We start from the raw sequence: 27,162 nt of genomic DNA, 5'->3' as shown, positions 1-27,162 counted from the left end.
TGTTGACTCTGGTGACCGATCATTTCCCGGATCTTTGGTTTAGACGATCTCAGGAGAGCTGCAATGGCACACCCGAAAGGGCAAACCCATTGAGTATCTCTGCCCGATTGTCGAGACTATTATCCGCCTTAGGATGACCTGTTTAGAATTTACCTGTGAGGGGAGGGTGATTCTTTCAGATGCTTGTTCAGATGGTGACTCAGATGGTGACTTTTTGTTCCGTGGATCAGAGTTCTATTTATAAGTCGGATTTATGGCCATTTATTGCCGAGACGCCGGAGTGTTGTCCGTGGTATTTATCAGTGGGGATCCGTTTATTTCAGGATTCCCCGGGCCGAGTTATTTATCAGTGGGGATCCGTTTATTTCAGGATTCCCCGGGCCGACTCAGATGGTTATGGGTATCTGCTCAGAGATGGTTTGGTGATGATGATGATGATGATGATGTATCTTACAGTTCCGTTTATTTCGGAACCCTTGAGCCGGGTTGGTGGTTACTTGTTTCCTCAGATGGTTATGATCAGTTCAGAAACCAGGTTTCAGTGCCGAGGATCGGATGGCTTGGAGGATGGAAACGCATTGCATTCATTCATCAGCATCATTATATCTTGCATTAATTGCATCTAACACATGTTTACCCATATGCAGGGACACTTTTGATCGAGATCCTGGTTGAGGGACTTTCTGCTCAGATATGAGGACCGGTTTGAAGCATGATGTGGCCTATAGTTTCTTCGACCCAGAGATTGGTGTGCTGAAAGAGATGATAGCATTGATTACACCCGATCACGTGGGGATGTTCAGAGAGGCATACGGTAGTATCCTGAAGATGGTTTTCAGACTCACTGACAGTGACAGGAGCGCCATTCATACTCTTCTCCAGTTCTATGATCCGGGACTGAGGTGTTTTGTATTTCCAGATTATCTGTTGGGACCTCTGATGGAGGACTATGCTAGCATTCTGAGTATGCAGATCCGTGATCAGATGCCTTTCCATGTCACTAGGGTGGAGCCTGACGTCCTTGGGATTTCTCGTGCTCTTTATTTGAGTCCGGAAATGGTCAAGGAAGGATTGAAGGAAAAGGGGAAGTTACCTGGATTTCATTTGAGTTTCTTGGAGGCTAATGCCAAGGAGCATGCTGTTATGGGTAATTGGAAGACGGTTTGTGCTTTGGTTGCTGCGAGCATTTATGGGATTATCTTATTTCCTAATCAGAAGAATTTTGTGGACCATAATGCTATCAGATTGTTCATACAGAGGAACCCTATTCCTACTCTGATCGGAGATGTCTATTACTCGGTTCATAACAGAAATGAGAAGCGGCGTGGGGGTTTGATCAGGTGCTGTGCTCAGCTGCTCTTCAGGTGGTTTGTGGGGTATTTGCCTTCCCGAGGTGCTTTTGCTCATCTTGATCCTTCTGTCAAGTGGTCCTTCAGGTTGATGGGTTTGCGGGCTGATGATATTGCATGGACTCATAATGGTTTGGCAGGACGGGATTTTATATACAGTTGTGGGAGTTTACCTAATGTGCCTCTTGTGGGAGTTCAGGGTTGCATCAATTACAACCCGGTGCTTCTCAGGAGACAGATAGGGTTTGCTGTAGAGGGTCCTCCTCTCAGTCGAGAGATTCAGGAATCCTTTTACTTCCCAATTGAAGGCAATCAGGCCAAGCTGAGGCAGGTATTGGATGAGTGGCGTGATATTCAGAGGAAGGGCAAGGTTCCTTATGGTAAGGTCAACTGTCGGTATTTTCCATTATTTGAGGATTGGTTGCGGAAGAGAATTGAGATTACACATCTACCATTTCCAGGAGGTGATCCTTGGCGTCCTATGATTGAGGGTCCAAGTTCTTCTGTCAGTATGGAAGAATTCCTTGAGATGAAGAGAGCCAGAGATCAGTTGCTTGCAGAGAAAGCGGAATTGGAGATGACTGTTGCTCGGGTTCAGATAGCCAACCAGGAGATCAAAGTGAAGATGGAAGATCAAGACAAGCGACATGCCATGGAAGCAAAGCGCTTTGAGATAGACATTGCCTACTATGGGAAAGTTAACCAAGCCTTAGCGTCATCTACCAGAGAGCACGACATCACCAAGGAGAGATTAGCCCGAGCTTCAAAGGTCATTGAAGATGAGAAGAGGAGGCAGATCCTCGTGCGAGATCAGAGGGACGACAGAGTCCGAGTCCTCATTGCTGAGTGGGAGGCCAAGCTGAAGGTTAAGGAAGCGGAGAAAGCGAAGATTGTCGCCGAGAGAGATCACTGTATAGCTGAGAGGGATCATTACTTCAGGCAGATGAAGATTCACCAGAAAGAGGTGGGGAGATTACAGCAGGAGAATACATAGCTCAGGTTCGCCGCAGAGTTCGCGAGGATGGAAGTTGAGATAGGGCCATCTGTGGGACCCTCATCCAGCTAGATCTTTCATTTGTATTGAATTACCGTCAGGCTTGTTGACGGAATTCATTTGCTTGTATTTCTTTCTTGATTCTGGAGAGTTGTATTTGATTTTATCTGTTTTGATGTATGACTATGGCACTTGTTTGTGCACTTTTGGTTATGTAATGGTTATTTTTCAGTCAGTGATTGATCTTCAAGCTTTATTTGCTTTACCGTATGCACTCACACAAGCACACACATGGTTGGGGGTATAATGCTAAATCACATGTCTCCGATCTGCACGCTAAAATCAAATGTTGATTGTCAGAATATTGATGCCGGATTATTATTTGTCTCGATGACGCCCGGATCGAGAGACAAGGTGTCCTTCATATGGATAGACGCTGCATCCATGCATAATCATAATAACTTGTGTTTTATTTTGCAGGTATTTGTTGCTAACGTGCTTGATTGTTTCAGGAATCATTGCTCGTGCTCGCAGAACGGTACCTTTGCACTCAACCCGACCTCAGAGATACTTCACCAGACGCAATACTCCTAGACTCATGGATCTTCCCAATACAGACATCCTCGAGCTGAAGGACAAAATGACCGAGCTGATCAACATCATGCAAGGCTTTGCAGTTGGTCAGAAGGCTCTAGCAGACAAAGTTGAAAAGCTCGAGCGGGCTTCTGCAGCAAACAGCGGGGTTAACCTGGATGGAGTCTCCAACCAGGGGCTGGGGTCTCGTGACGGCGGAAAGAGGACAACTATTGGTCTGGTGAATAATGCTGGTGCCGGTGGCCAACCGGGGCTGAATTTGAAGGACAATATGTTGCCTCCGTTCTATGGGTTTGATGAAGATAGGGAGGAAGACAGGGAGGCTGACCAGTTTTCAATGCAGAATGAACCGTTCGTTCCCTACAGTGCTCCGCCTCAGAACAAGGAGATTCAGCTGTTGGCTGAAAAGATTAAGGTATTGGAGAGCTATGCCACTCCTGGGGTGGTCAATATGTCTAATATGGGGCTTGTTGAGGGGATCGTGATCCCACAGAAGTTCAAGGCGCCAACATTTGATAGATATAACGGGAGTTCTTGCCCAGAGACTCATCTTCAGGCCTTTGTCCGCAAAATTTCTGCATATACAATGGATCAGAAACTGTGGATGTACTTTTTCCAGGACAGCCTGTCCGGAGGTTCCCTGGAATGGTATACCAAGTTGAAATCCTCGGACATTAAGAACTGGCAGGATCTGGGGGACGCGTTCTTCAAGCAATATCAGTTTAATGCTGACATGGCTCCGAGCCGTACCCAGCTGCAGGGTATGTCTCAGAAGAACAGTGAGGGGTTTAAGGAGTATGCCAAGTGGTGGAGGGAATTGGCTGCAAGAGTGCAACCTCCTCTTGTTGATAGGGAACAGATCTGTTCATGGGGACCCTGCAGGGGGCCTTTGCTGAGAGGATGGTCGGATGTCCTGTCACCAACTTCTCAGATATTGTGGTGGCTGGGGAACGGATAGAAAGTTGGCTGAAGCTTGGGAAAATTCAGGGTACTGCTTCTACTTCTTCTTCAGGGTCAAAGAAGCCATTTGGTAATGGTGGCCAGAGGAAGAAAGAGGGCGATACCAGCGCCGTGTATGCTCAACGAGGATCCAGTAGGGACCGTTACTTTCAGCACACTGCTGCGGTAACCATTCCTGCTGAACATCAGCCTGCACCACAACAGCAGCAACCTCAACAGCAGAGGCAACCCTTCCAGCAGAGGCCTCAAAGGGCTGGTTATCAGATGAAGGGAAGAGCAGTGGACAGACAGTTTGATAGGCCTCTGGTGACCTATTCTTTCCTGTTCAAAAAGCTGATGGATCTGGGATTGGTACAGACCAGAACTCTGGCACCTTTGAGACCTGATCAAAGGCCAGCCAGTTATGATGAGAATGCAAAGTGTGAATTCCACTCAGGTGCGCCCGGACATAACATTGAGAACTGTAAAGCTTTTAAGCACACAGTTCAAGACCTAGTGGATTCTAAGGCTATCAACTTCGCACCATCTCCCATTGTTAACGCTAATCCCATGCCCGCGCAGGGTCAAAGGGGGGTGAATGCAATCTCTGAGGAGAACCGAGTTGGGTTGTGGTCTGTGGATCAGTTGAAGACTCCGTTGGCTGAGGTCAAGGGTTTGTTGTTGAAAAATGGGATTTATCCGGGCTGTGGCCATGAGTGTGCTGAGTGCATCGTCTCTGTTAATGGGTGTGAGCTTATGAGGAAGAATGTCCAGGGTCTGATGGACAATGGGGATATTGTGGTTGAGAAGAAGGATGGTAAAGAAAAAGAGGAAGTCTCTACCATAACGATCTACTTTGATCCGGTGGATTTGTCTAATCTTGCTGAGGCGGCTCCAGTTACCATCACGGTACCTGGACCGATTCCATATGACAAAGATGATGCCGTGCCTTGGCACTATGGTGGGGAAGTGTATTGTAATGGTGAAAAGTGGGAGGAATAGACTGCTAGTGAAACCACCGTGTATAAGGTGGATAATGCCGGTACCAGCGGTTTCACTCGCAGTGGCAGATTATTTGCTCCTGATGCGTTGAGGAGGGGAGAAGGAGAAAAAGATAAAAAAGAAAAGGCCGAGGCTTTAGCCAGGGCGAAAGGAAAAGCTGTGGTTGATAATCGTACTCCTGTGATGACACCGGCGCCAGTAGGGTCGGATGAAAAATTTGATGATGATGCTGAAGAATTTTTGAGGATCATCAAAAAGTCAGAGTACAAGCTTGTAGACCATCTGCAGCAGACCCCATCCAAAATTTCGATTCTGTCATTGCTGTTAAGCTCTGAGGGGCATAGGGAGGCTTTACTGAAGATCTTGAAGAAAGCCTATGTTCCTCAAGAGATTACAATCAACCAGTTGGAGACAGTGGTGTCTAACGTGCATGCTAGCCATGGGTTGGGATTTACGGATATGGATTTGACTGTGGATGGGAGGAATCATAACAGGGCACTACACATTGCTATGGAATGCAAAGGAGCCGTGCTTTCGCATGTGCTGGTTGATACCGGCTCCTCTTTAAATGTGTTGCCAAAGAAGGCTCTGGCAAAGCTGAATTGTGATGGGCTGATTTTGACTCCAACAGATCTGATAGTGCGGGCTTTTGATGGGTCGAAGCGGGCCGTGTTTGGAGAGGTAGAGCTGCCAGTGAAGATTGGGCCTGAGGTGTTCAAGTCAACTTTCTATGTCATGGATATTCAGCCGGCATACAGTTGCCTGTTGGGTAGGCCATGGATTCATGCTGCTGGGGCAGTTACCTCGACTTTGCACCAGAAACTAAAGTACATCTGGGAGGGTCAAGTCGTCACTGTTTGTGGGGAAGAGGACATTTTTGTCAGCCATCTGTCCTCGTTCAAATATGTGAAGATGGATGGTGAGATTTGGGAGACACCCAATCAGGCTTTCGAAACCATTAAGGTGGAGAATGCTCTGTTTGCCAAAGAAGAGGAGAAACCGTCCATTGCTTCATACAAGCAGGCCGCTGAGGTGGTAAAGAGTGGAGAGGCTCCTGGTTGGGGCAGAATGATGGATGTCCCCGCGAAGAAAGACCGATTTGGAGTTGGGTATCAGCCTGGCGGAGGCTTGTCTGGGCAAGGCAGAGGACGTCGTACGTCGGTAACTTTCACAAGCGCCGGAATGCTGGATCCGGATCACATCTGCATGATGGGTGAAGATACTGATAGTGACTGCGACATGGACCAATGGATAAAGCCGTGTGCACCAGGGATGGGAATCCAGAACTGGAAGGCCGAAGAGATCATCCGGGTCGCTCTGCTTGAAGAGTAATACTTTTCTTGTTTTCATTTTATATGCATGAAAGCCTTATGTGTTGCCCGACACGTAATGGTTCATTGTAAGGGCCACCTCATGTTTAAATTTGCAAGATTTTTGCATCATTAATAAAGGATGTTTTTCAATAAAAGCGGTGTTCCCTGTTTTTCATTTATTTTTACAGTTTAAAAATAAAAACAAAATAAAAATGGCAATGTTTTCATTTTTCTTTTTCAATTCTTCTCACACCGGTTCTAAAGCAATGCATGAATCAACATTCATGCAGATGCGATTCCTCTCCGGATCTCATTGATAACAATCCTGTTACACCCTTGTATGACTTCGACAATCCGATCTATCTTGCTGAAGAAGAAGAAGAAGAAGATTGTGAACTGCCAGGGGAATTAGCCAGGTTGTTGAAACAAGAGGAGAAGGTGATTCAGCCGCATGAAGAACAGATTGAGGTGGTGAATCTGGGTACCGACGAGGTTAAGAAAGAGGTGAAAATCGGGGCTGCTTTGGAGGAAAGTGTCAAGAGCAGAATGGTGGCATTGTTGAAAGAGTATGTCGACATCTTTGCCTGGTCTTATCAAGATATGCCAGGGTTAGATACCGATATTGTTGTGCACAAGCTACCGTTGAGATCTGAGTGTCCTCCAGTGAAGCAGAAGTTGCGCAGAACTCGACCTGATATGGCGATGAAAATTAAGGAGGAAGTGCAGAAGCAGTGGGATGCTGGTTTCCTTGCTGTCACTAATTATCCGCCATGGGTTGCGAACATTGTGCCAGTCCCGAAGAAGGATGGGAAGGTGAGAATGTGTGTGGACTACCGGGATTTGAATAGAGCTAGTCCAAAGGATGATTTTCCATTACCTCACATTGACGTGTTGGTAGACAATACAGCTCAATTCTCGGTGTTTTCCTTCATGGATGGCTTTTCTGGCTATAATCAAATCAAAATGTCGCCATATGATATGGAGAAAACAACGTTCATTACACCGTGGGGCACTTTTTGTTATAAGGTGATGCCATTTGGTCTCAAGAATGCCGGTGCTACTTATCAGAGAGCCATGGTGACTTTGTTTCATGATATGATTCATCATGAAATCGAATGCTATGTTGATGACATGATAGCAAAGTCCCAAACAGAAGAGGGGCATTTGGTAGATCTGGCCAAGTTGTTTGACCGGTTGAGACAGTTCAGACTGAGGTTGAATCCGAATAAGTGCACGTTCGGAGTGCGGTCCGGTAAATTGCTGGGGTTCATTGTGAGTGAGAAAGGAATCGAGGTTGATCCTGCAAAAGTAAAAGCAATAAAAGAAATGCCTGAACCGAGAACAGAGAAGGAGGTTCGTGGTTTCTTAGGTAGATTGAACTACATTTCACGGTTCATATCTCATCTAACGGCCACGTGCGAACCAATATTCAAGTTATTGAGAAAAGATCAAACGGTCAGGTGGAATAATGATTGCCAAGCGGCATTTGAGAAAATAAAAGAGTATTTGCAGGAGCCTCCGATTCTGATGCCTCCTGTGGAGGGAAGACCGTTAATTCTGTACCTGACAGTCCTCGAGGGGTCTATGGGGTGTGTATTGGGGCAGCATGACGAGTCTGGTCGAAAAGAGCATGCCATATACTACCTTAGCAAAAAGTTTACCGACTGTGAAACCAGATATTCACTGCTCGAGAAAACTTGCTGTCCTTTGGTCTGGGCCGCTCGCCAACTAAGGCAGTACATGCTGGTTCATACCACTTTATTGATTTCCAAGATGGATCCAATCAAGTACATTTTTGAGAAACCAGCATTGACCGGACGGGTTGCGAGGTGGCAAATGATTTTGATTGAGTATGATATACAGTATACCTCTCAGAAGGCAATCAAGGGGAGTGTATTGTCTGATTACCTTGCTCAGCAACCTATTGATGATTATCAACTGATGAAGTTTGAGTTCCCTGATGAGGACATCATGTTTCTCAAATCGAAAGATTGCGAGGAACCAATCCTGGAGGAGGGGCCTGACCCTGAATCCGAATGGATTCTGATGTTTGATGGGGCCGTTAACGTGAATGGAAGCGGTGTTGGTGCTGTTTTGGTTACGCCGAAAGGATCCCATATTCCTTTTGCTGCCCGGCTAACATTTGAGTGCACTAACAACGTGGCTGAATATGAAGCTTGCATATTGGGGATTGAAGAGGCGATTGATTTAAGAATCAAGAACCTTGTCATATATGGAGATTCAGCTCTGGTGATAAATCAGGTTAACGGGAAATGGTATACGCATCAGTCTCATTTGGTTTCGTATCGAGATTATACGAGGAGATTGTTGACGTTTTTCACCAAGGTGAAGTTGCATCATGTGCCCAGAGAGGAGAATCCTTTGGCAGATGCTTTGGCTACTCTGGCCGCCTTGATTAAGGTACAGCGGTGGAATCAGTTCCCCAGTGTTGAAGTAGGTCGTCTGGATAGACCGGCTTATGTGTTTGCTGTTGATACAGCGTCTGATGATGAGAAGCCGTGGTATTACGATATCAAGCGCTATCTTGAAACGCAAGAATATCCTGAGGGAGCATCAAAAAAGGATCGAAAGACTCTGCGGAGGTTGGCCATGGTGTTCTACCTGAATAAGGATGGGGTTCTGTACAAGCGGAATTTTGATTGGGTCTTGCTCAGATGTGTTGATGATGCAGAGGCGAGCCAATTGATGAAAGAGGTTCACGAGGGATCGTTTGGTACCCATGCCAGTGGGAATGCAATGGTGAAGAAGCTGCTGAGAGCAGGTTATTACTGGATGACAATGGAGGCCCAATGTTTTAATTTCGTGCGGAAGTGTCATAAATGCCAGATTTATGCTGACAAGGTGCACGTGCCTCCAAATCCGTTGAGCTTAATGTCGTCTCCATGGCCGTTTGCTATGTGGGGCATTGATATGATTGGAAAGATTGAGCCTACGGCTTCGAATGGGCACAGATTCATATTAGTGGCTATTGATTACTTCACCAAGTGGGTGGAAGCAGCCTCTTATACGAACGTGACGAAGCAAGTCGTGGCCAGATTTCTCAAGAGAGACATCATTTGCCGATATGGGGTTCCCGAGAGAATCCTTACTGATAATGGTTCTAATTTGAACAATAAGATGATGGCAGAGCTGTGCCGGGAATTCAAGATCGAGCATCACAATTCTTCTCCTTATCGTCCGAAGATGAATGGGGCGGTTGAGGCAGCAAACAAGAACATAAAGAAGATTGTGCAGAAAATGGTGGTAACCTACAAAGACTGGCATGAGATGTTGCCGTTTGCATTGCATGGGTATCGAACGTCGGTACGTACATCTACTGGGGCAACTCCTTTCTCATTGGTATATGGAATGGAGGCTGTATTACCGGTTGAGGTTCAGATTCCCTCTTTGAGAGTCCTGATGGACGTAAAGTTGCAAGAGGCCGAATGGGTAAGGACCCGGTACGAAGAGTTGAGCCTGATAGAGGAAAAGAGGCTAGCAGCCATCTGTCATGGGCAGTTATACCAGCAAAGGATGAAGCGTGCTTTTGACAAGAAGGTACGACCTCGGGTATATCACGTGGGTGATATGGTGCTGAAAAGGATCCTTCCTCCTCAAAACGATCGAAGGGGCAAATGGACACCCAATTATGAAGGTCCATTCGTGGTCAAGAAGGTTTTCTCTGGCGGAGCCTTGTTGCTAACGACCATGGATGGCGAGGATTTTCCATCCCCTGTGAATGCGGACGCAGTTAAAAAATACTTCGTATAAAGAGACCCGCTGGACGAAAAGAACAAAATAGTCCAGGCAAAAATGGGCATCCCGGCGAACCAAAAAACAGAAAGAAAGGTTCGGGCAAAAATTAGGGATAGAATGAAAAACTGTACACCCGGCAAGTCGAAAACCTGAAAAGGCGACTTGGGCAAAAATGGGTATCCCGATGGACTGAAAACCCGAAAGGGCGGTCCAGGCAAAAGAAGGATTGAAACGAACAATTGCGTCCAGCATGATCGTTTGCGCTTTGGTTAAAACATCATGGATAATACCCGGTAGGGATCAATCAGAAACGTCTTGTTCAGAAGGCAGAAAGCACGGAGAGTCTGAGGACATATGGGGTGTAACCGAGTTGGAACTCGATGAGATCACGGGTTTCACGTTGCCATTAGGATAGATTTTTCCTTTTGTGCGCAATTACCTCTTTTCAGGAATTGCTTCCTTTGTATTGCTCAATTTGAGCCACACTTTTCAAATCAATAAAATGCATATTCAGTCAAATAATTTTGTTTTTGTTTTTCATTACCGCTTTGATTGCAAAAACATCCAATATTTTTGATAAAGAATGTTGCATTTTAAGACATACAGGTTCCTTCCAATGCATGTTTATAAGATTGAAAACTTGAAATCTTATTTGGAAGGTTGAGTGACCCAAGTGTTGAAATCTTGACACGCCTGGGGCACGGTTTTATCTAACGATCTGTTTTGCAGGAACTGTTAGGTATTTTTTCACTCACTTGCAGGTTGTGATGTGGAAGCTTTGACAAAACAAATCCCCATGGGAGTTCGCTCAAGGACGAATGTATGAAAGAAGGATGAAGACGTTGAGACGTACGACGATTCTTGATGGTAATCAAGAAGACTCTTCAAAGTCGGAAGACTTGAAAGTATGTAATTCCCCGCAGAGTCCGATCAGGGACGAGTGCATGATGAAAGGACGGAGAGACGACGAGACGTCCGACGGCCTTTGGGATTAATCAAGAAGACTCTTCAAAGTCGGAAAATTGAAAAGTATGTATAAATCCCAGGATTACGTTTCCGTCGAGCACGAAGCGGTTGGGAATACAAGATGATGGAGCAGAAAAGGTCCAGACGAGTCTGGGAATTCTCAAAAGTGGAAAGCTGATGCGAGATTGGGAGGTAGATACCATGGTTCGACGAGTCGACAGGTGTTCTGTACCAATTTTTCTCATTTCCCAGCTAGGTCCCCAAGCAGAATTAGAGGACCAAATCACCAGCAGATCCAAGGTCTGTGGTTCCCAGCCGAGTCAGGATGGTTATCCCAGGCAGGTTTAAAGGCGATGTTTCCTCAGCAGCCAGGTCCGAAGGTTGCTATTCCCCGAGTGGAGCGGGTTTCAATGAAATATATCTCCAGCAGTGTTCATACTATCAGTGGATTGGACAAGTTTCCGTAGCAGGCCGATATCTGTATCCCCAGCTGAGTTGATTCTACCTATGGATTGCATGGGTTGTCCCCAGCGAAGTGGCATTCGCTTCCCTAGCAGGGTCAGGATGGTTATCCCCAGCAGGTGTCAGATCGGTGCTTCCCCAGTTGCCAGGCCTGAAGGTGGCTGTTTCCCCAGCAGAGTATCGGTGAGCATTTCCCCAGTGAAGTCGTCAGGTATCTGTGAGGGTTTCCCAAAGCAGAGTTGGGATCGATATCCCCAGCAAGTCAAAGACTGTTGTATCCCCACAGAGCGTTGGTGGTTCTTATCCCCAGCAGCTTCCCGAGCGGATTGGGTGCAAAGGAGTTTCTTCCCCAGCAAGGGTTGCCTTTTCCCAGCAGCAGTGCTATTCCACAGCAGGGTAGAGACCGGAGTATTGACGAGTTCCTCAACGGAGTGTTTCGTGCTCCCCAGCAGAATCCCTTGAGGGGGACGTTTTTATGCATTCATCATGTAGAATAAGCATAGCATATTGCATAGAAAAATAAATCGCGTAGCATTTCCATAATTGTGGAGCATTACGCAGAAAAAAGTCATGCATCATATTGCAAGCATAAGCTAGTCTCAAGCCGTGGTTACTGTTTGAGAAGTGGTTTTGCCCAAAGGTGAAGGTGTTACTCCGAGGAGTTTAGCCTCATGATTTGATCAAAGGTATTTCCCCAGTAGTGCGATACTGGAGGAGTTTTTCCGTCGGGCAGAGATGGAAAGGTTACGCGATCAGCGCGATTCAAGCCGTGGTTACCGCTTGAAGGTTTGGTTTCATCAGATGGTGAAGATGGTACTCCGAGGAGTTCAGCATCACGACGTCAGATCGACAATGTTCCCCAGTAGTGTAATATTGGAGGAAATGTTTCCGTCGGACAGAGATGGAAATAATATCAGAAGATGTTACGCGATCAGCGCGATTCCGGGGTTCAAATGGAGAAAAGGAGATGTTGAGGCATTTTCTGGAGATGGGGTTCAAATGAAGAAAGGGAAGTGTTGCGACATTTTCTGGAGATCGGGGTTCAATCAGAGAAGAGTATATGCTGAGGCATTTTCTGGGGTTCAAATAGAGCTTGGAGTTGAAGATTGTATCCGGGATGAGGTCCTTAGGATTATCTTCTGTTCATGTGTCACCTTAGACTCTGGCTGAGGCCAATGGAGGTCGTTATAGGTGTCTTCTGAGGAAGAGATACACATGCTACCTTCCTTTGTGAAGGTATACCCTCTGACATGTCGCCCTCAGAGTGGTGTTGGTGTTATTTCCGGCGTTGCCAGCGGAATTATCACGAGAGATTGGAGATCGGGGTTCAAACGGAGAAAGAAAAGATGTTGAGGCATTTTCTGGAGATGGGGTTCAAACGGAGAAAAGGAGATGTTGCGGCATTTTCTGGAGAACGGGGTTCATATTGGCGATCGCGAGTTATCGTCAGGCGACTGGGGTTCAAACTGGAGAATGGGGTTCATTATTGGACAAATAGGAGAGCGGGGTTCAAATGCGGTGATCCGAGGATCATTGGCGCAAGAGAAAATTTTGAGGTTCAAGAAAATGGAAAAAATAGAGAAAATTTCGGGGTTCAAGAAAAGCATAAAAAAGAAAGATATGACAATCCCCAATGGATGTGGTGTTCAGGCCATGGTTATCCCTGCGTTACCATTTATTTTGGTACCCAGGTCGACGTTGTTGTTTCGGTGATTAGGCCGGCTTTCTCCGTACCAGACGGGATTTCTTTTGCAAGATTGTTCTTCGCCGATTCTGACAGGCGTTATTAATTATTTTCCCATCAGAGTGCAAATTGTTCGTCTGTTCTTGGTATTCAATCACTCTTCATCCTGATCATCTGAAAGCCGAGGCTATTCATATCGACAGGTTCACAGTGGATTGAATAGGGGCAGTTGTAACACCTCAAAATTTGCCCTCCTCTCTTGGGACTAGTTTAACATATTGCATATCATTTTTTAGGTCATTAGGCATTGCATATTGCATATCATGTGGTTACATTGTGCGAGTCATCCTCATAAGTCTTGATCAGAAGATGAAGTTGAGGTGCAAGCTAGGGTTTCATTGGACTGGTCATTAATCATCTGAGGATGTGGAGGTCCAAATTAGGGTTTCATGGTTCTAAAGGATATTGGTCTTCATCTTGATTACAATGATTCATCATCATCATCATGGTTTGTCATCATCAAGTGTTGAAGCAGATTCCTTGAGATTAGGGTTTTGACCACTGGTCAACCCTAATCAGTTGCATTGGGCCAATCAGGGCATGGCTAGGAGAGGGGGTCTATGATGTATATGGGGATCATCCCATGGTTTTATTGAGATTATTGAGGCTAGGGTTTCATCCTTGGGCCATTTCATTAGAAGATTGGAGCTCAGTTTGATCTATGCATTGCCAGATTCATCTATCAGTTGAAAAAGTCAACTGTGGTCAACTGTGCTTGATTTGATGGATTTGGAGGTAGGAGAGAGTCAAATAACACTTCATTCATGTTGGAACAAGTGTTATTTGACATTTCAAAGCTCAAGAATGAAGAAAATAAAGTCAGAACAAAAATTGCCAAAAATAGAAAGTGACTTGTAATGGAAGTTTCCAAAAATGGAAAGTTTTTCACCTCAAGACCACGTGTCCAAGGAACCTTCAAATGAAAATTTGTTCAACATGAAAGTTGTAGATCTTGTTCTCACCTTTCCAAAAAGTCCAAGAACTTGAAAATCCCATGTATGGTTGGCAAGTTATGGTCCATTCAATTTCAAAAATGACCCATAATCAGAGGGGCATAACTTCCACATGGAGTGTCCAAATTGAGTGATCTTTTTATGTGCAAACTCCATTTGACATGTACTTTCATGGTGCATAATTGGAATTCATCAAAAATGGTCAATGCAAAAAGTCAATTTTCAAGTGTACAGTTAAAAATCCAAGGGCAAAATGGTCCAACTTGAGAAATAATGGGAATTTTGGCATGGGGATTTTTGCAACACCTCACAAATGCAAATTAGAAATGGTTTGAATTGTCATAACATGTTGAGGTGCAATATTTGAACAAGTCATTTTTGAAGTGTACTTGAAAATGCATAAAGTGCCATGACATGGTGAAAATGAGAATTACAAGTCCAATGACCATGAGACCAATGCCAACTCATCATAACTGATATTTGGAGAGTGTGTGAGCTGTCATACAGCTGTCACAGGGCCTGTATGAAAAGTCCATTTTGCCCTTGCTTAGTAAAATGCATTTTTGCTAATTACATGTGTTTTGGCTAATTGGTGATTAATGAGGTGATTAGAGCTGGAGTATATATCACTAATTGTAACTAACTCTTGATCAAAATCACAAATCTCAAGAACCTAACTGTTTTTCCCTCCATTTTCTCCCAAATTCATCAAAAACCTTCATCACTTTTTTGACAAAATCTTCACCAATTCTCAATCATTTTGAGAAATTCTTTTTGATTCAATCTCCATAAGCCATAAGCTTGGACTGTTTTGATGATTTGGAGCCAAAAAGCATTGGAATCGCAACTGTTCATCCTTGGTGCAACAATGGCAATTGGCAATTTCTTCCACTAGAAGCAATTTCGAGCGAACCTAACATCTCCAGTCAACATCCTGAAGCTTCTCTTGCAGTTGTTTTGGATCAACACGCGCCAAGGCTTCAAGATTCATCACTGCTCCATTCAAGGTACCTAAAATCGAATCTCATGGTTTCTTGAATTGTGATATGCTTATTGTAGTTCATCCAACGTAGATCAACATGCTAGGTTCAGTTTTTGATTTGGTGAACTGCTGAAGAAGTAATCGTGATTTTTAGTTTTGATGTTGTTTCTTTAAATGCTCGATCCGGATTATGTAGTGAGAATTAGGCAATTTAGATTACATATTTGGAATCCTGGCACTTAGACCTTTCCAACGGGGATCCATTTGCAAATTTTAGTGGAGGTTTGATGTTCTTGATGTTCTTGCGTTTCTGGAAAAGTGAAGAAGAAGAACGAAGGAGTTCTGGAATTTTTGTGTGTTTGATCCGTCAAAGTGCAAGGCCAAATTCGAAATGTGTTTAGCGCCAAAATCCAACCAACCACACGCTGACACCACATTAGTAAAACGCAGAGTTTTGAGCCTGGGAAGCGATATTTACAATTATGCCACTGAATCCATTTTAATTAATTAAAACACTTGATAATTATTTCAAAAATTAACAAAACTTTAAAAATCATAGAAAATCAATTACTAGTCCAAAAATAGTGAGACTTTTTTTGATAGATCCCAAATTCTCTCTAGTTTTTTATAGGCATGGTTACATAAGTTGTGCATGGAAAAATGTTGACCTGGCCTATGGATTTTTGACTTGTGTACATTTTTTGCATGTTTCACCATATCTATCATGAAATGCTCATACATTTAAAGAAATGATTGAAAATTTTTGTGCTCATTCTGGACATGTTGATGGTGATTTCCATGTAAAGTTTATGATTTTTGGATACCTGATGATTGAGATATGATTTTTTGAATCTAGGTGTGACAATTTGTGTCACACCTAGCTAGGTCAACTTCATGAATTTATTTGCATGACCTATGATTGTTGGATTGGATTGAAATTTTGCATGAATGATCATTGATATGTCAAGATAACATGTGAATTTTTCTGGATTTTTCTATGGCATTTTCCATTTGATTGATATTTTTCTTCACTGTATGCTCATTTGGTAACCTTGTGTGACACATGTTGGCATATCTTTTGTGAAATTCTCATATGGTTTTGGATGAAGATGAAATTTGGTATGCTGATTTTAGACACATTATAGGACATCATAGTTTTGGTCCCATTCATTTCTTAATTGTTGTCACTGTTTTATGAATTTTTGAAGTGAATGCTTGTGTTGATACTATGAATTGGCTTGAATAATTGTGTCTGGATTTCTTGATTTTCATTGACCTAGTTCCTTTTGTCCAATTGAGCTGAAAATTGACATGCTATACCTTGAATATGTCCTGTTTAGGTGTGAATTATGTGAGGATTTTTGGAATTGTTTTGGTATGCTTTTTATTGAAGTCATTCTGCTTGGACTTTTGGTGTTGTATTTGACCTAGTTTGTACCAAAATGTGCATGAAATGATATTGGTGAATGGTATGAGCATGGGACCAATTGCATTTACTTTTGAATGGTTTTAATTTGATTTTGGATTGGTTTGGCTTGCTGTTTAGATTTTTTTCTCCCTTTTGGACCCTAGGCTTGGCCTAGTGGTCTAGTTTCTCACATTTGGTTTGGATTTTCAGGATGAAATGCACAATGCTTAAGGAGATTGCTTCAAGGCAATTTGAATTGGGTTTGGTTGATGTTGTAAACTAACATGACTTTGTGTTGTAGGTTGTGAAGCTTGAGCTCGAGCTTATAGCTTGCATTTGTGTGCATTAACTTGTGTTGCTTGTACAGATTAACTGATTAATATTTGCTGTTTACTGTTGGTTTGTCTGAGTACTGATGATACTTGATTGATTTCAGGTACATTTAGTCGCTTACAGTTCTTTAAGAACTTGCTTGCTGCTGCTTGGTTTTTAAACCACTTGAGGTAGGACTTCTACTCTTCATGTAGTCTGGAAGACCTGGCCTGTTACTTGGCCAGGCAACTGTCTGAAGTCCTCCTTAAGAGGCGATGTTTGTGGTTGTTTACATTTGTGCCAAGCAGGTGAAAGACCTCTATGAGGCAATTGGTGGATCAAAGGGATATGCAATCTATCCCCCACTATTCTGTGAGTCGTCCCTCTGCTCACACGGCTGTGTGTTGATGCATTGGGACACAAACCCAAGATCCTGTGCTGTTGCACAATCGAGTCAGAGTCTTTGAGCGTAGAAGGGTCCCTCCATTCTGGACCCACGCTCCTTTGTCTGAAGCTCTCCCTGGTTAGGGATAAGAGCTGTGAAGTCTAACCTTCACTCACCTTTCATCTGCTTCACCTTAGCCCCTCAATGGCAAGGTTAAGAGCGAATACTACCTCTGTACAGATGACTTGCCTAGGCAGTCAAACCCATTGTTTGAGCCTCACTTGACTGGATATAGTGTGTGCTTTATGAATATTTGCTTGAGATGCTTGTTTTGTTTTGTATGCTTGTATGCTTGCTTCTTTCCTGGATAGGATTAGCTTGCTGTTGTGCAAGTAGGTAGAAACCCAACATAGGGTAATGATGCATGATAACACTAGGCTCAAGTACAGCTCCCTGGTAGTGTGTCTCCCCTTGGTTTCTGGCTAGATTTTCTTTCCCTTTCAGGGGAACTACATCGCCCTGATCCTCGTTCCAGACGAGGTATGTAGGCAGGAGACCGCGCGAGGTCTCTCCGGGCACTTTTTTTCTTTTTGTGTGTGTTTGATTGTTATCTTCTTGTGTGTGTCTGGTTCGGATGCCGACGTAAGCCCAGTGATTGGCGGTCGGGCTCCACGTTTGCCCTTTGGTGTGTGTTTGGTTCGGATGCTGATGTAAGTCCAGTGATTGGCATTCAGGCTCCATGTTTGCCTGTGTTTCTGTTTGCTTGTTTGGCGTGCGTGAGCCGAACTACAGCGGCTCTGATTCTCGTTCCAGACGAGATATGTAGGCATAGGATGCGACGTCCTATCGAGCTCCCTTCTCTTAACCCCACCTGCGTTCCCCTGTGTGTGTGTGTGTGATGTTTAGCAACCTTTTCTTTTCTTAGAACGTGGATCCCGTCGAGTACGACGGACGTGGGGGGTGCTAATACCTTCCCCTTGCGTAACCGACTCCCTTACCCTTTCTCTTTGGTCGCGAGACCATTTCCTTTCCAGGTTTCTCTAAGCGTTTCCTTTCCCTATCTTGGGATAAATAACGCGCAGTGGCGGCTCTGTGTTGTGTTTTTATTTCAGCCCGCCGGTTGTTTTTCGCGGATGCGACAGCTGGCGACTCTGCTGGGGAATCATAGATGTTGACCTGTGCTGGTCCATCTTCCCTAAGCGAGTCTCTCCTAGCGCTTTAGGATAGTTTAGGTTGCTTGTGATGTTTGATTTATTGCATTTATTATTCTAACCAGTGTATATATTTGCATAAATATTGGCATGCATCATACTATCATGTTGCCGTCCTCTGTGCAGGTGGTTCCTCTATTTGGGGTGGGTGTTCTGAGTGGGGCTAAAACCCAGGCCCGAGTATACACTTAGGATTAGCTGAAATTCATCTATCAGCTGAAAAAGTCAACTGTGGTCAACTGTACATGATCTGATGGATTTGGAGGTGAAAATGAGTTGGATACATTTTCTTCATGTTGGAACAAGTGTTATTTGACATTTCAAAGCTCAAGAATGGAGAAAATCAAGTCAGACAGAAAATTGCCAAAAATAGAAAGTGACTTGTAATAGAAGTTTCCAAAAATGGAAAGTTTTTGACCTCAAAATTACATGTCCAAGGAAGCTTCAAATGAAAATTTGTTCAACATTAAAGTTGTAGATCTTGGTCTCACCTTTCCAAAAAGTCCAAGAACTTGAAAATCCCATGTATGGTTGGCAAGTTATGGTCCATTCAATTTCAAAAATGACCCATAATCAGAGGGGCATAACTTCCACATGGAGTGTCCAAATTGGGTGATCTTTTTATGCACAAACTCCATTTGACATGTACTTTCATGGTGCATAATTGGAATTCATCAAAAATGATCAATGCAAAAAGTCAAATTTCAAGTGTACAGTTAAAGATCCAGGGGCAAAATGGTCCAACTTGAGAAATAATGTGAATTTTTGAATGGGGATTTTTGTAACACCTCACAAATGCAATTTGGAAATGGTTTGAATGGTCATAACATGTCAAGGCCTCATGGTTGGTCAACTCACTTTTGAAATGAACTTGAAAATGCATAAAGTTGCCATGACATGTGGAAAATCAAAATTACATGGCCAATGAAGATGGGACAAGTTGCCACAGCTCATGACAGATATTTAGAGCATGTGTGAGCTGGCAATGAGCTGTCATAAAGCTTGTAGGAAAAGACCATTTTGCCCTTGCTTTGAAAATGACACTTTGCTAATTACCATTTCATTTTTGCTAATTAGGTGATTAAGGCTTGATTAAGCTGAGGTATATATTCCTAATCATAACCAACTCATAACAGAATTCACAATTCCCAAAATCATAATCTCTTTTCCCTCCAAATTCATCAAATTCTCTCAAGAACACAAAAGCCAAAATCCATCGAAACTCTCTCAATTCTTGATCAATTTGTGAAATTCTTCTTGCTGCAAGCTCCATTCATCATCTACTTCAACTGTTTTGGCAAATTGGATTGAAAGAAGCACCAAATCGCAACCGTTCATCCTTGATTCATCAATGGCTTTTGGAATTTTCGCGCATTAGAAGCAAATCTAATCGAACCTGAGCATTGCATCCAACTTCTTGAAGCTTATTCCTCATCTGTTTTGGACTTTCACGAGCAAATTCATCAAAATTCAGTGCTGTCTCCAAATCAAGGTACCAAATCGAATCTCGCCATTGTGTTAATTGTTGTATGTGTTTTGTAGACTGTTTGATGTAGTTTATCATGCTACCTTTGGTTTTAGAAATGGTGAAACATAGAGAAGGTTATCTTGATTAGAAGTTAGGATGCCAAAACCTAATCCATTCGATTCGTGAAATATAGGGAGAGTTAGTTGAAATTAAGGACATATTTGGATTCCTGACATTGAGACCGTTCCAACGCATATTCATTTGTGAATTTTGGTGATGAAATGAGCAAAACCAATTTTGGAATGGAAGCTTGAAAACACGATGATGATGATGAACTTTCTGGAAAAACCTTCGTTTGATCCACTGAATTGCCTTTCCAATTTCAAAAGCTGTTTCCCGCGGAAGCCAACCAACCACAGCACGCCAGCGCGTTTAGTGATACGCCTGCGTTTTGGACCGGCCAGGCATATTTACGAACGTGCCACTAGACATTAATAATTCATCTTAATTAATTATAATAATTCAAATAATTATTAAAAAATCACACAAACCTTTAAAAATTCATAGAAAATTATTGGAAAATCAGAAAAATATGAGGATTTTTTGTATAGCTTCCAAATTCCCTGTAGAATTTTATGGACATAATTTCCAAAGTTGTGCATGATGGATTGTTGACTTTGCTTAGGAATGTTTGACTTAGGTCATTTTTGTGCACATTTTGCCATTTCCATTGTGAAATTCTCATACTTAAAAAGAAATGTCTGAAAGTTTTTGAGCTTATTCTAGACATGTTGCTAGTGATTTACATATAAAGTTTGTGAATTTTGAATACCTGTGGAGTGAGATATGATTTTTTGAATTTAGGTGTGACAATTTGTGTCACACCTAGCTAGGTCAACTTTCTGGATTTATTTGCATGACCTATGATTGTTGGAATGGAGTGAAATTTTGCATGAATGATTATGGATATGTTGAGATGTTAGGTAAATTTTTCTGGATTTTTATGTGGCATTTTCAATTTGATTGATATTTTTCATCTCTGTTGGTCAATTATGCAAGTTCATATGACACATGTTTGTAAATCTAATGTGGAATCTTCATATGGTTTTAGATGAACATGAAATTTGGTATGCTGGTTGTAGACACATTGTAGGACATCCCTGTTTTGGTCCCATTCATTTCTTAAATGTTCTCATTGATTTATGAATTTTTGAAGTGAATGTATGTGTTGATACCTTGAATTGGCTTGAATAATTGTGTCTGGATTTCTTGATTTTCATTGACCTAGTTCCTTTTGTCCAATTGAGCTGAAAATTGACATGCTATACCTTGAATAGGTCCTGTTTAGGTGTGAATTATTTGAGGATTTTTGGAATTGTTTTGATATGCTTTTGAGTGCAATAGTTCTGTTTGGACATTGGATGTTGCATTTGACCTAGTTTGACTTGTTTTGGTCATGAAATGAATATGATGAATGGTATGAGTATGGGATCAATTGCATTTGCTTTCTATTTGCTTTAACTTGATTTTGGTTGAGAATTACTTGCTGTTTAGAATTTTTTCTCCCTTTTGGACCCTAGGCTTGGCCTAGTGGTCCAGTTTCTCACATTTGGATTGACTTTTCAGGATAAAATGCATGATGCTTAAGGAGAATGCTTCAAGTCAATTAAATTGAGATTGTTTGTTGTTGAGAACTAATTTGACTTTGTTTTGTAGGTTGTGAAGCTTGAGCATGAGCTTATAGCTTGCCTTTGTGTTGCTTGATTGTATAGTCTGACTGATTAACATTTGCTGTTTATTGTTGTCTGTCTGAGTACTGATGATACTTGATTGTTTTCAGGTACATTTAGTTGCTTACAGTTCTTTTAAGAACTTGCTTGCTGCTGCTTGGTTTTTAAACCACTTGAGGTAGGACTTCTATTCTTCATGTAGTCTGGAGACCCGGTCTGTTATTTGGCCGGGCAAAATGTCTGAAGTCCTCCTTAAGAGGCAATGATTGTGGTTGTTTACTTTTTGTGCCAAGTAGGTGAAAGACCTCTATGAGGCAATTGGTGGATCAAAGGGATATGCAATCTATCCCCCACTATTCTGTGAGTCGTCCCTCTGCTCACACGGCTGTGTGTTGATGCATTGGGACACAAACCCAAGATCTCGTGCTGTTGCACAATCGAGTCAGAGTCTTTGAGCGTAGAAGGGTCCCTCCATTCTGGACCCACGCTCCTTTGTCTAAAAGCTCTCCCTGGTCAGGGATAAGAGCTGTGAGGTCTCATCCTCACTTCACCTTTTCCTCTGCTTCACCTTAGCCTCGTAATGGCAAGGTTAAGAGCGAATAATACCCATGTACAGATGACTTGCTTCGGCAGTCAAACCCATTGTGTGAGCCTCACTTGATTGGTTATAGTGTGTGCTATGTGAATATTGGCTTGAAATGCTTGTGTTTGCTCTGTTTTGATCTGTATGCTTGTATGCTTGCTTCTTTCCTGGATAGGATTAGCTTGCAGTTGTGCAAGTAGGTAGAAACCTCAACGTAGGGTAATGATGCATGACAACACTAGGCTCGAGTCCAGCTCCCTGGTAGTGTGTCTTCCCTTGGTTTCTGGCTAGATTTTCTTTCCCTTGAAGGGGAACTACATCGCCCTGATCCTTGTTCCAGACGAGGTATGTAGGCAGGTGGTCGTGCGAGACCACTCCGGGCAACCTTTTTTCTTTTTGTGTGTGTTTACCTGTTATCTGATTGTGTGTTTGGTTCGGATGCCGACGTAAGTCCAGTGATTGGCGGTCGGGCTCCACGTTTGCCGTTTTGTGCGTGTTTTGGTTCGGATGCTGACGTAATTCCATCGAGTGGTTGTTGGGCTCCATGTTTGCCTGTGTGTCTGTTTGTTTGTTTGGCGTGCGTGAGCCGAACTACAGTGGCTCTGATTCTTGTTCCAGACAAGATATGTAGGCATAGGATGCGACGTCCTATCGAGCTCCCTTCTCCTAACCCCACCTGCGTTCCCTTGTGTGTGTGTGTGATGTTTTAGCAACCTATTCTTTATTTTAGAACGTGGATCCCGTCGAGTACGACGGACGTGAGGGGTGCTAATACCTTCCCCTTGCGTAACCGACTCCCTTACCCTTTCTCTTTGGTCGCAAGACCATTTCCTTTCCAGGTTTATCTGAGCGTTTCCTTTCCCTATCTTGGGATAAATAACACGCAGTGGCGGCTCTGTGTTGTGTTTTTATTTGAGTCCCGCCGGTTGTTTTTCGCGGATGCGACAGCTGGCGACTCTGCTGGGGATCCACAAGATGTTGACCTGTGCTGGTCCATCTTCCCTAAGCGAGTCCTTCCTAGCGTTCTAGGATAGTTTAGGTTGCTTGTTTTGCTTTATTTATTGCATTTATTATTCTAACCAGTGTATATATTTGCATAAATATTTGCATGCATCATACTATCATGTTGCCGTCCTCTGTGCAGGTGGTTCCTCTGTTATGGGGTGGGTGTTCTGAGCGGGGCTAAAACCCAGGCCCGAGTATACACCTAGGACTAGTGTGGTCTCATGTCGCCTCTTTCGTGTTAGGTTAACATGTGCCTGGCGGCGTGATGTACCACAAACCGGACGAGGTTCAATTGATAGTGCTTTCCTCTGTGGAGTATCCACTTTGGCTTAGTTACTTCATCTGAGCTGTTGACTCTGGTGACCGATCGTTTCCCGGATTTTTGGTTTAGACGATCTCAAGGGAGCTACAATGGCACACCCGAAAGGGCAAACCCATTGAGTATCTCTGCCCGATTGTCGAGACTATTATCCGCCTTAGGATGACCTGATTAGAATTTACCTGTGAGGGGAGGGTGATTCTTTCAGATGCATTGCTCAGATGGTGACTTTTGCTCCGTGGATTGGAGTCCTATTTATAAGTCGGATTTATGGTCATTTATTGCCGTGATGCCGGAGTGCTGTCTGTGGTATTTATCAGTGGGGATCCGTTTATTTCAGGATTCCCTGGGCCGAGTTGTTTATCAGTGGGGATCCGTTTATTTCAGGATTCCCCGGGCCGATTCAGATGGTTATGGGTATCTGCCAAGAGATGGTTTGATGATGATGATGATGTATCTGTCTTCCGTTTATTTCGGAACCCGTGGGTCAGATTGGTGCTTACTTATCCCTCAGATGGTTATGATCAGTTCAGAAACCAGGTTTCGGTACAGATGATCAGATGACTTGGAGGATGGCCCAGTGCATTGCATACATTTGCATCATTCTCATTTTGCATTCATCTGCATCGAACCTACATCTAGCCATATGGGGAGTATTATTGATTGAGAATCTGGTTGAGAGATATCCTGATGTCAGAATGTTATTGTCGAAATATTATCTGTCTCGATGAAACCAGAATCGAAGGACAGAATTTTCCTCGTATGGATAGACGTTGCATTCATGCATATTAACCTGTTTGCTGTTTTGCAGGAATCATTGCTCGTGCTCGTAGAACTGTACCTTTGCACTCAACCCGACCTCACAGATACTTCACCAGGCGCAATACTCCCAGACTGATGGATCTCCCAAACACAGATATTCTTGAGCTGAAGGATAAGATGACTGAGCTGATCAACATCATGCAGGGTTTTGCAGTTGGTCAGAAAGCTCTGGCTGATAAGGTCGAGAAGCTCGAGCGAGCTTCTGCTGCTAACAGTGTTGTTAACCTGGATGGTGTCTCCAACCAGGGGCTGGGTGGATCCAGAGACGGTGAAAAAAGAGCAACCGTAGGTATGGTGAACAACAATGCTGGTTTTGGTACTGCTGGTGGTCAGCCTGGGCCCGGTCTGGGGCATAATCTGAAGGATAGTCTGTTCCCGCCTTTCTTTGGGGTCGATGATGACAGGGAAGAAGACAGGGAAGCCAACCAGTTCTCGATGCATAATGAACCATTTGGTCCGTACAGTGCTCCGCCACAAGACAAAGAGATTCAGTCGCTGGCAGAGAAGGTAAGGGCTCTGGAAAGTCATGCTACTCCGGGATTTGTCAACATGTCAAATATGGGGCTGGTTGAGGGGATTGTGATCCCACAGAAGTTTAAAGCGCCCACTTTTGACAGATATAATGGAAGTTCTTGCCCTGAGACGCACCTTCAGGCCTTCGTCCGCAAGATCTCTGCATATACAACAGATCAGAAGCTATGGATGTACTTCTTCCAAGACAGTCTGTCCGGAGGATCCCTGGAATGGTATACCAAGCTGAAATCTGCTGACATCAAGAGTTGGCAAGATCTTGGAGATGCGTTCTTTAAACAGTACCAGTTCAATGCTGACATGGCTCCGAGTCGTACCCAGCTACAGGGTATGTCTCAGAAGTCAAACGAAGGGTTTAAAGAGTACGCTCAAAGGTGGAGGGAGTTGGCTGCCAGAGTTCAACCTCCGCTGGTGGACAGAGAGATGTCTGATCTCTTCATGGGTACCCTGCAGGGGGTTTTTGCTGAAAGGATGGTGGGTTGTCCGGTAACCAACTTTGCAGACATTGTGGTGGTTGGGGAGAGAATTGAAAGTTGGCTGAAAATGGGGAAGATACAAGGAAGTGCTTCGTCATCAGGATCGAAGAAGCCCTTTGGAAATGGCCAAAGGAAGAATGAGGGTGAACCGAGTGCTGTGTATGCCCAGAGAGGAAATGGTAGGGATCGCTACTACCAGCACACTGCTGCGGTAACCATCCCTGCTGGTAATCAGTCAGCACGACAGCAACGTCAGCCACCTCAACAGAGAGCTGGGTACCAGGTGAGGGGAAAAGGGGTTGATCGCCATTTTGACAAGCCGCCCGTGACATATGCTGTTCTGTTCAAAAAGCTGATGGATCTTGGGTTGGTTCAGCCGAGGGCGATGGTTCCGATGAGATCTGATCAGAGGCCACCCAACTATGATGAGAACGCCCAGTGCGAATTTCATTCTGGAACACCGGGGCATAACATTGAGGGCTGTAGAGCGTTCAAGAATGTTGTCCAGGACCTGGTGGACTCCAAGGCTATTAACTTTGCGCCGTCTCCGAATGTCAATGCTAATCCCATGCCGGCGCATGGTCAGGCGATGGTGAGTGCAATTGCTGAAGATTCGGATCACGCCTGTGCAATGGGTGGAGAGAACGACAGTGACTGCAAGTTTGATAGTTGGATAAAGCCGTGCGTACCAGGAAGCTGGAAGGCTTAACAGATCATCACGGTCGTTCATCCTGAAGAATAGTACTTTCTTGTTTTCAATTTTATCTGCATGAAAGCCATACGTGTTGCCCGACACGTAATGGTTCATTGTAAGGGCCACCTCATGTTCATAATTTGCAACATTTCTGCATCATTAATAAATGGATGTTTTTCAGTCAAAAAGCGGTGTTCCCTGTTTTTCATTTATTTTTGCAGTTTAAAAACAAATAAAAATGGCAATGTTTGTTTTCATTTTTCTTTTTGATTTGTCTCGTCCCGAATTCAAAAATAATTCTCCGGATCTCGTTGATAACAATTTGGTTACACCTCATATGACGTCGACAATCCGATCTATCATGCCGAAGAAGAAGGCGAAGAAGATTGTGATCTGCTGGAATTAGCCAGGTTGTCAAAACAAGAGGAGAAGGTGATTCAGCCGCACGTGAAGCGGGTTGAGATTGTTATTCCAAGCACCGCCGAGGTCAGGAAGGAAGGAAAAATTGGAGCCGCTTCAGAGGCGAGTCGAGAGCAGAATGGTAGCCCTGTGGAAAGAGCATGTCGATACCGTCGCCTGGTCGTGTCAGGATATGCCAGGGTCGGATACCGATGTCGTTGTGCACAAGCTACCATGGAGAGAAGATCGTCATCTAGAGAAGCAGAACGCCGATGCCACTTATCAGAGAGCTATGGTGACTTCGTTTCATGATATGGTTCGTCATGAAATCAAATGTTAATAACATGATAGCAAAGTCCCAAACAGAAGAGAGGCATCTGGCAGACCGGGGCAAGTCGGTTGACTGGTGGAGATAATTCAAACTGAGGTTGAATTCAGATAAGCGCACTATCAGAGTGCGGTCCGGTAAGATGATTGGGGTTCATTGTAAGGGAGGAATCGAGGTTCATCCTGCAAAAAAAAAAAAAAAAAAAAAAAAAAAAAAAAAAAAAACAAGGAAAAGGAAAGAACAATAAGAGAAACGCCTGAACCGAGAATGGAAAGAGAGGTTCGTGGTCTCCTAGGTAGAGTGAACTATATGTCATGGTTCACATCTCACTTAACAGCCACGTGGGAACCATTTTGAAAAAAATCAATCAAACGGTCAGGCGAAATAATGATTGCCAAGGGGCATTGAAAAATAAAAGAATGAGTAGCAGGAACCTC

The sequence above is a fragment of the Lathyrus oleraceus genome, chromosome 7 (assembly GCF_024323335.1).
Source record: "Lathyrus oleraceus cultivar Zhongwan6 chromosome 7, CAAS_Psat_ZW6_1.0, whole genome shotgun sequence".
NCBI lineage: Eukaryota > Viridiplantae > Streptophyta > Magnoliopsida > Fabales > Fabaceae > Lathyrus > Lathyrus oleraceus.
This window is presented reverse-complemented; position numbering follows the sequence as displayed.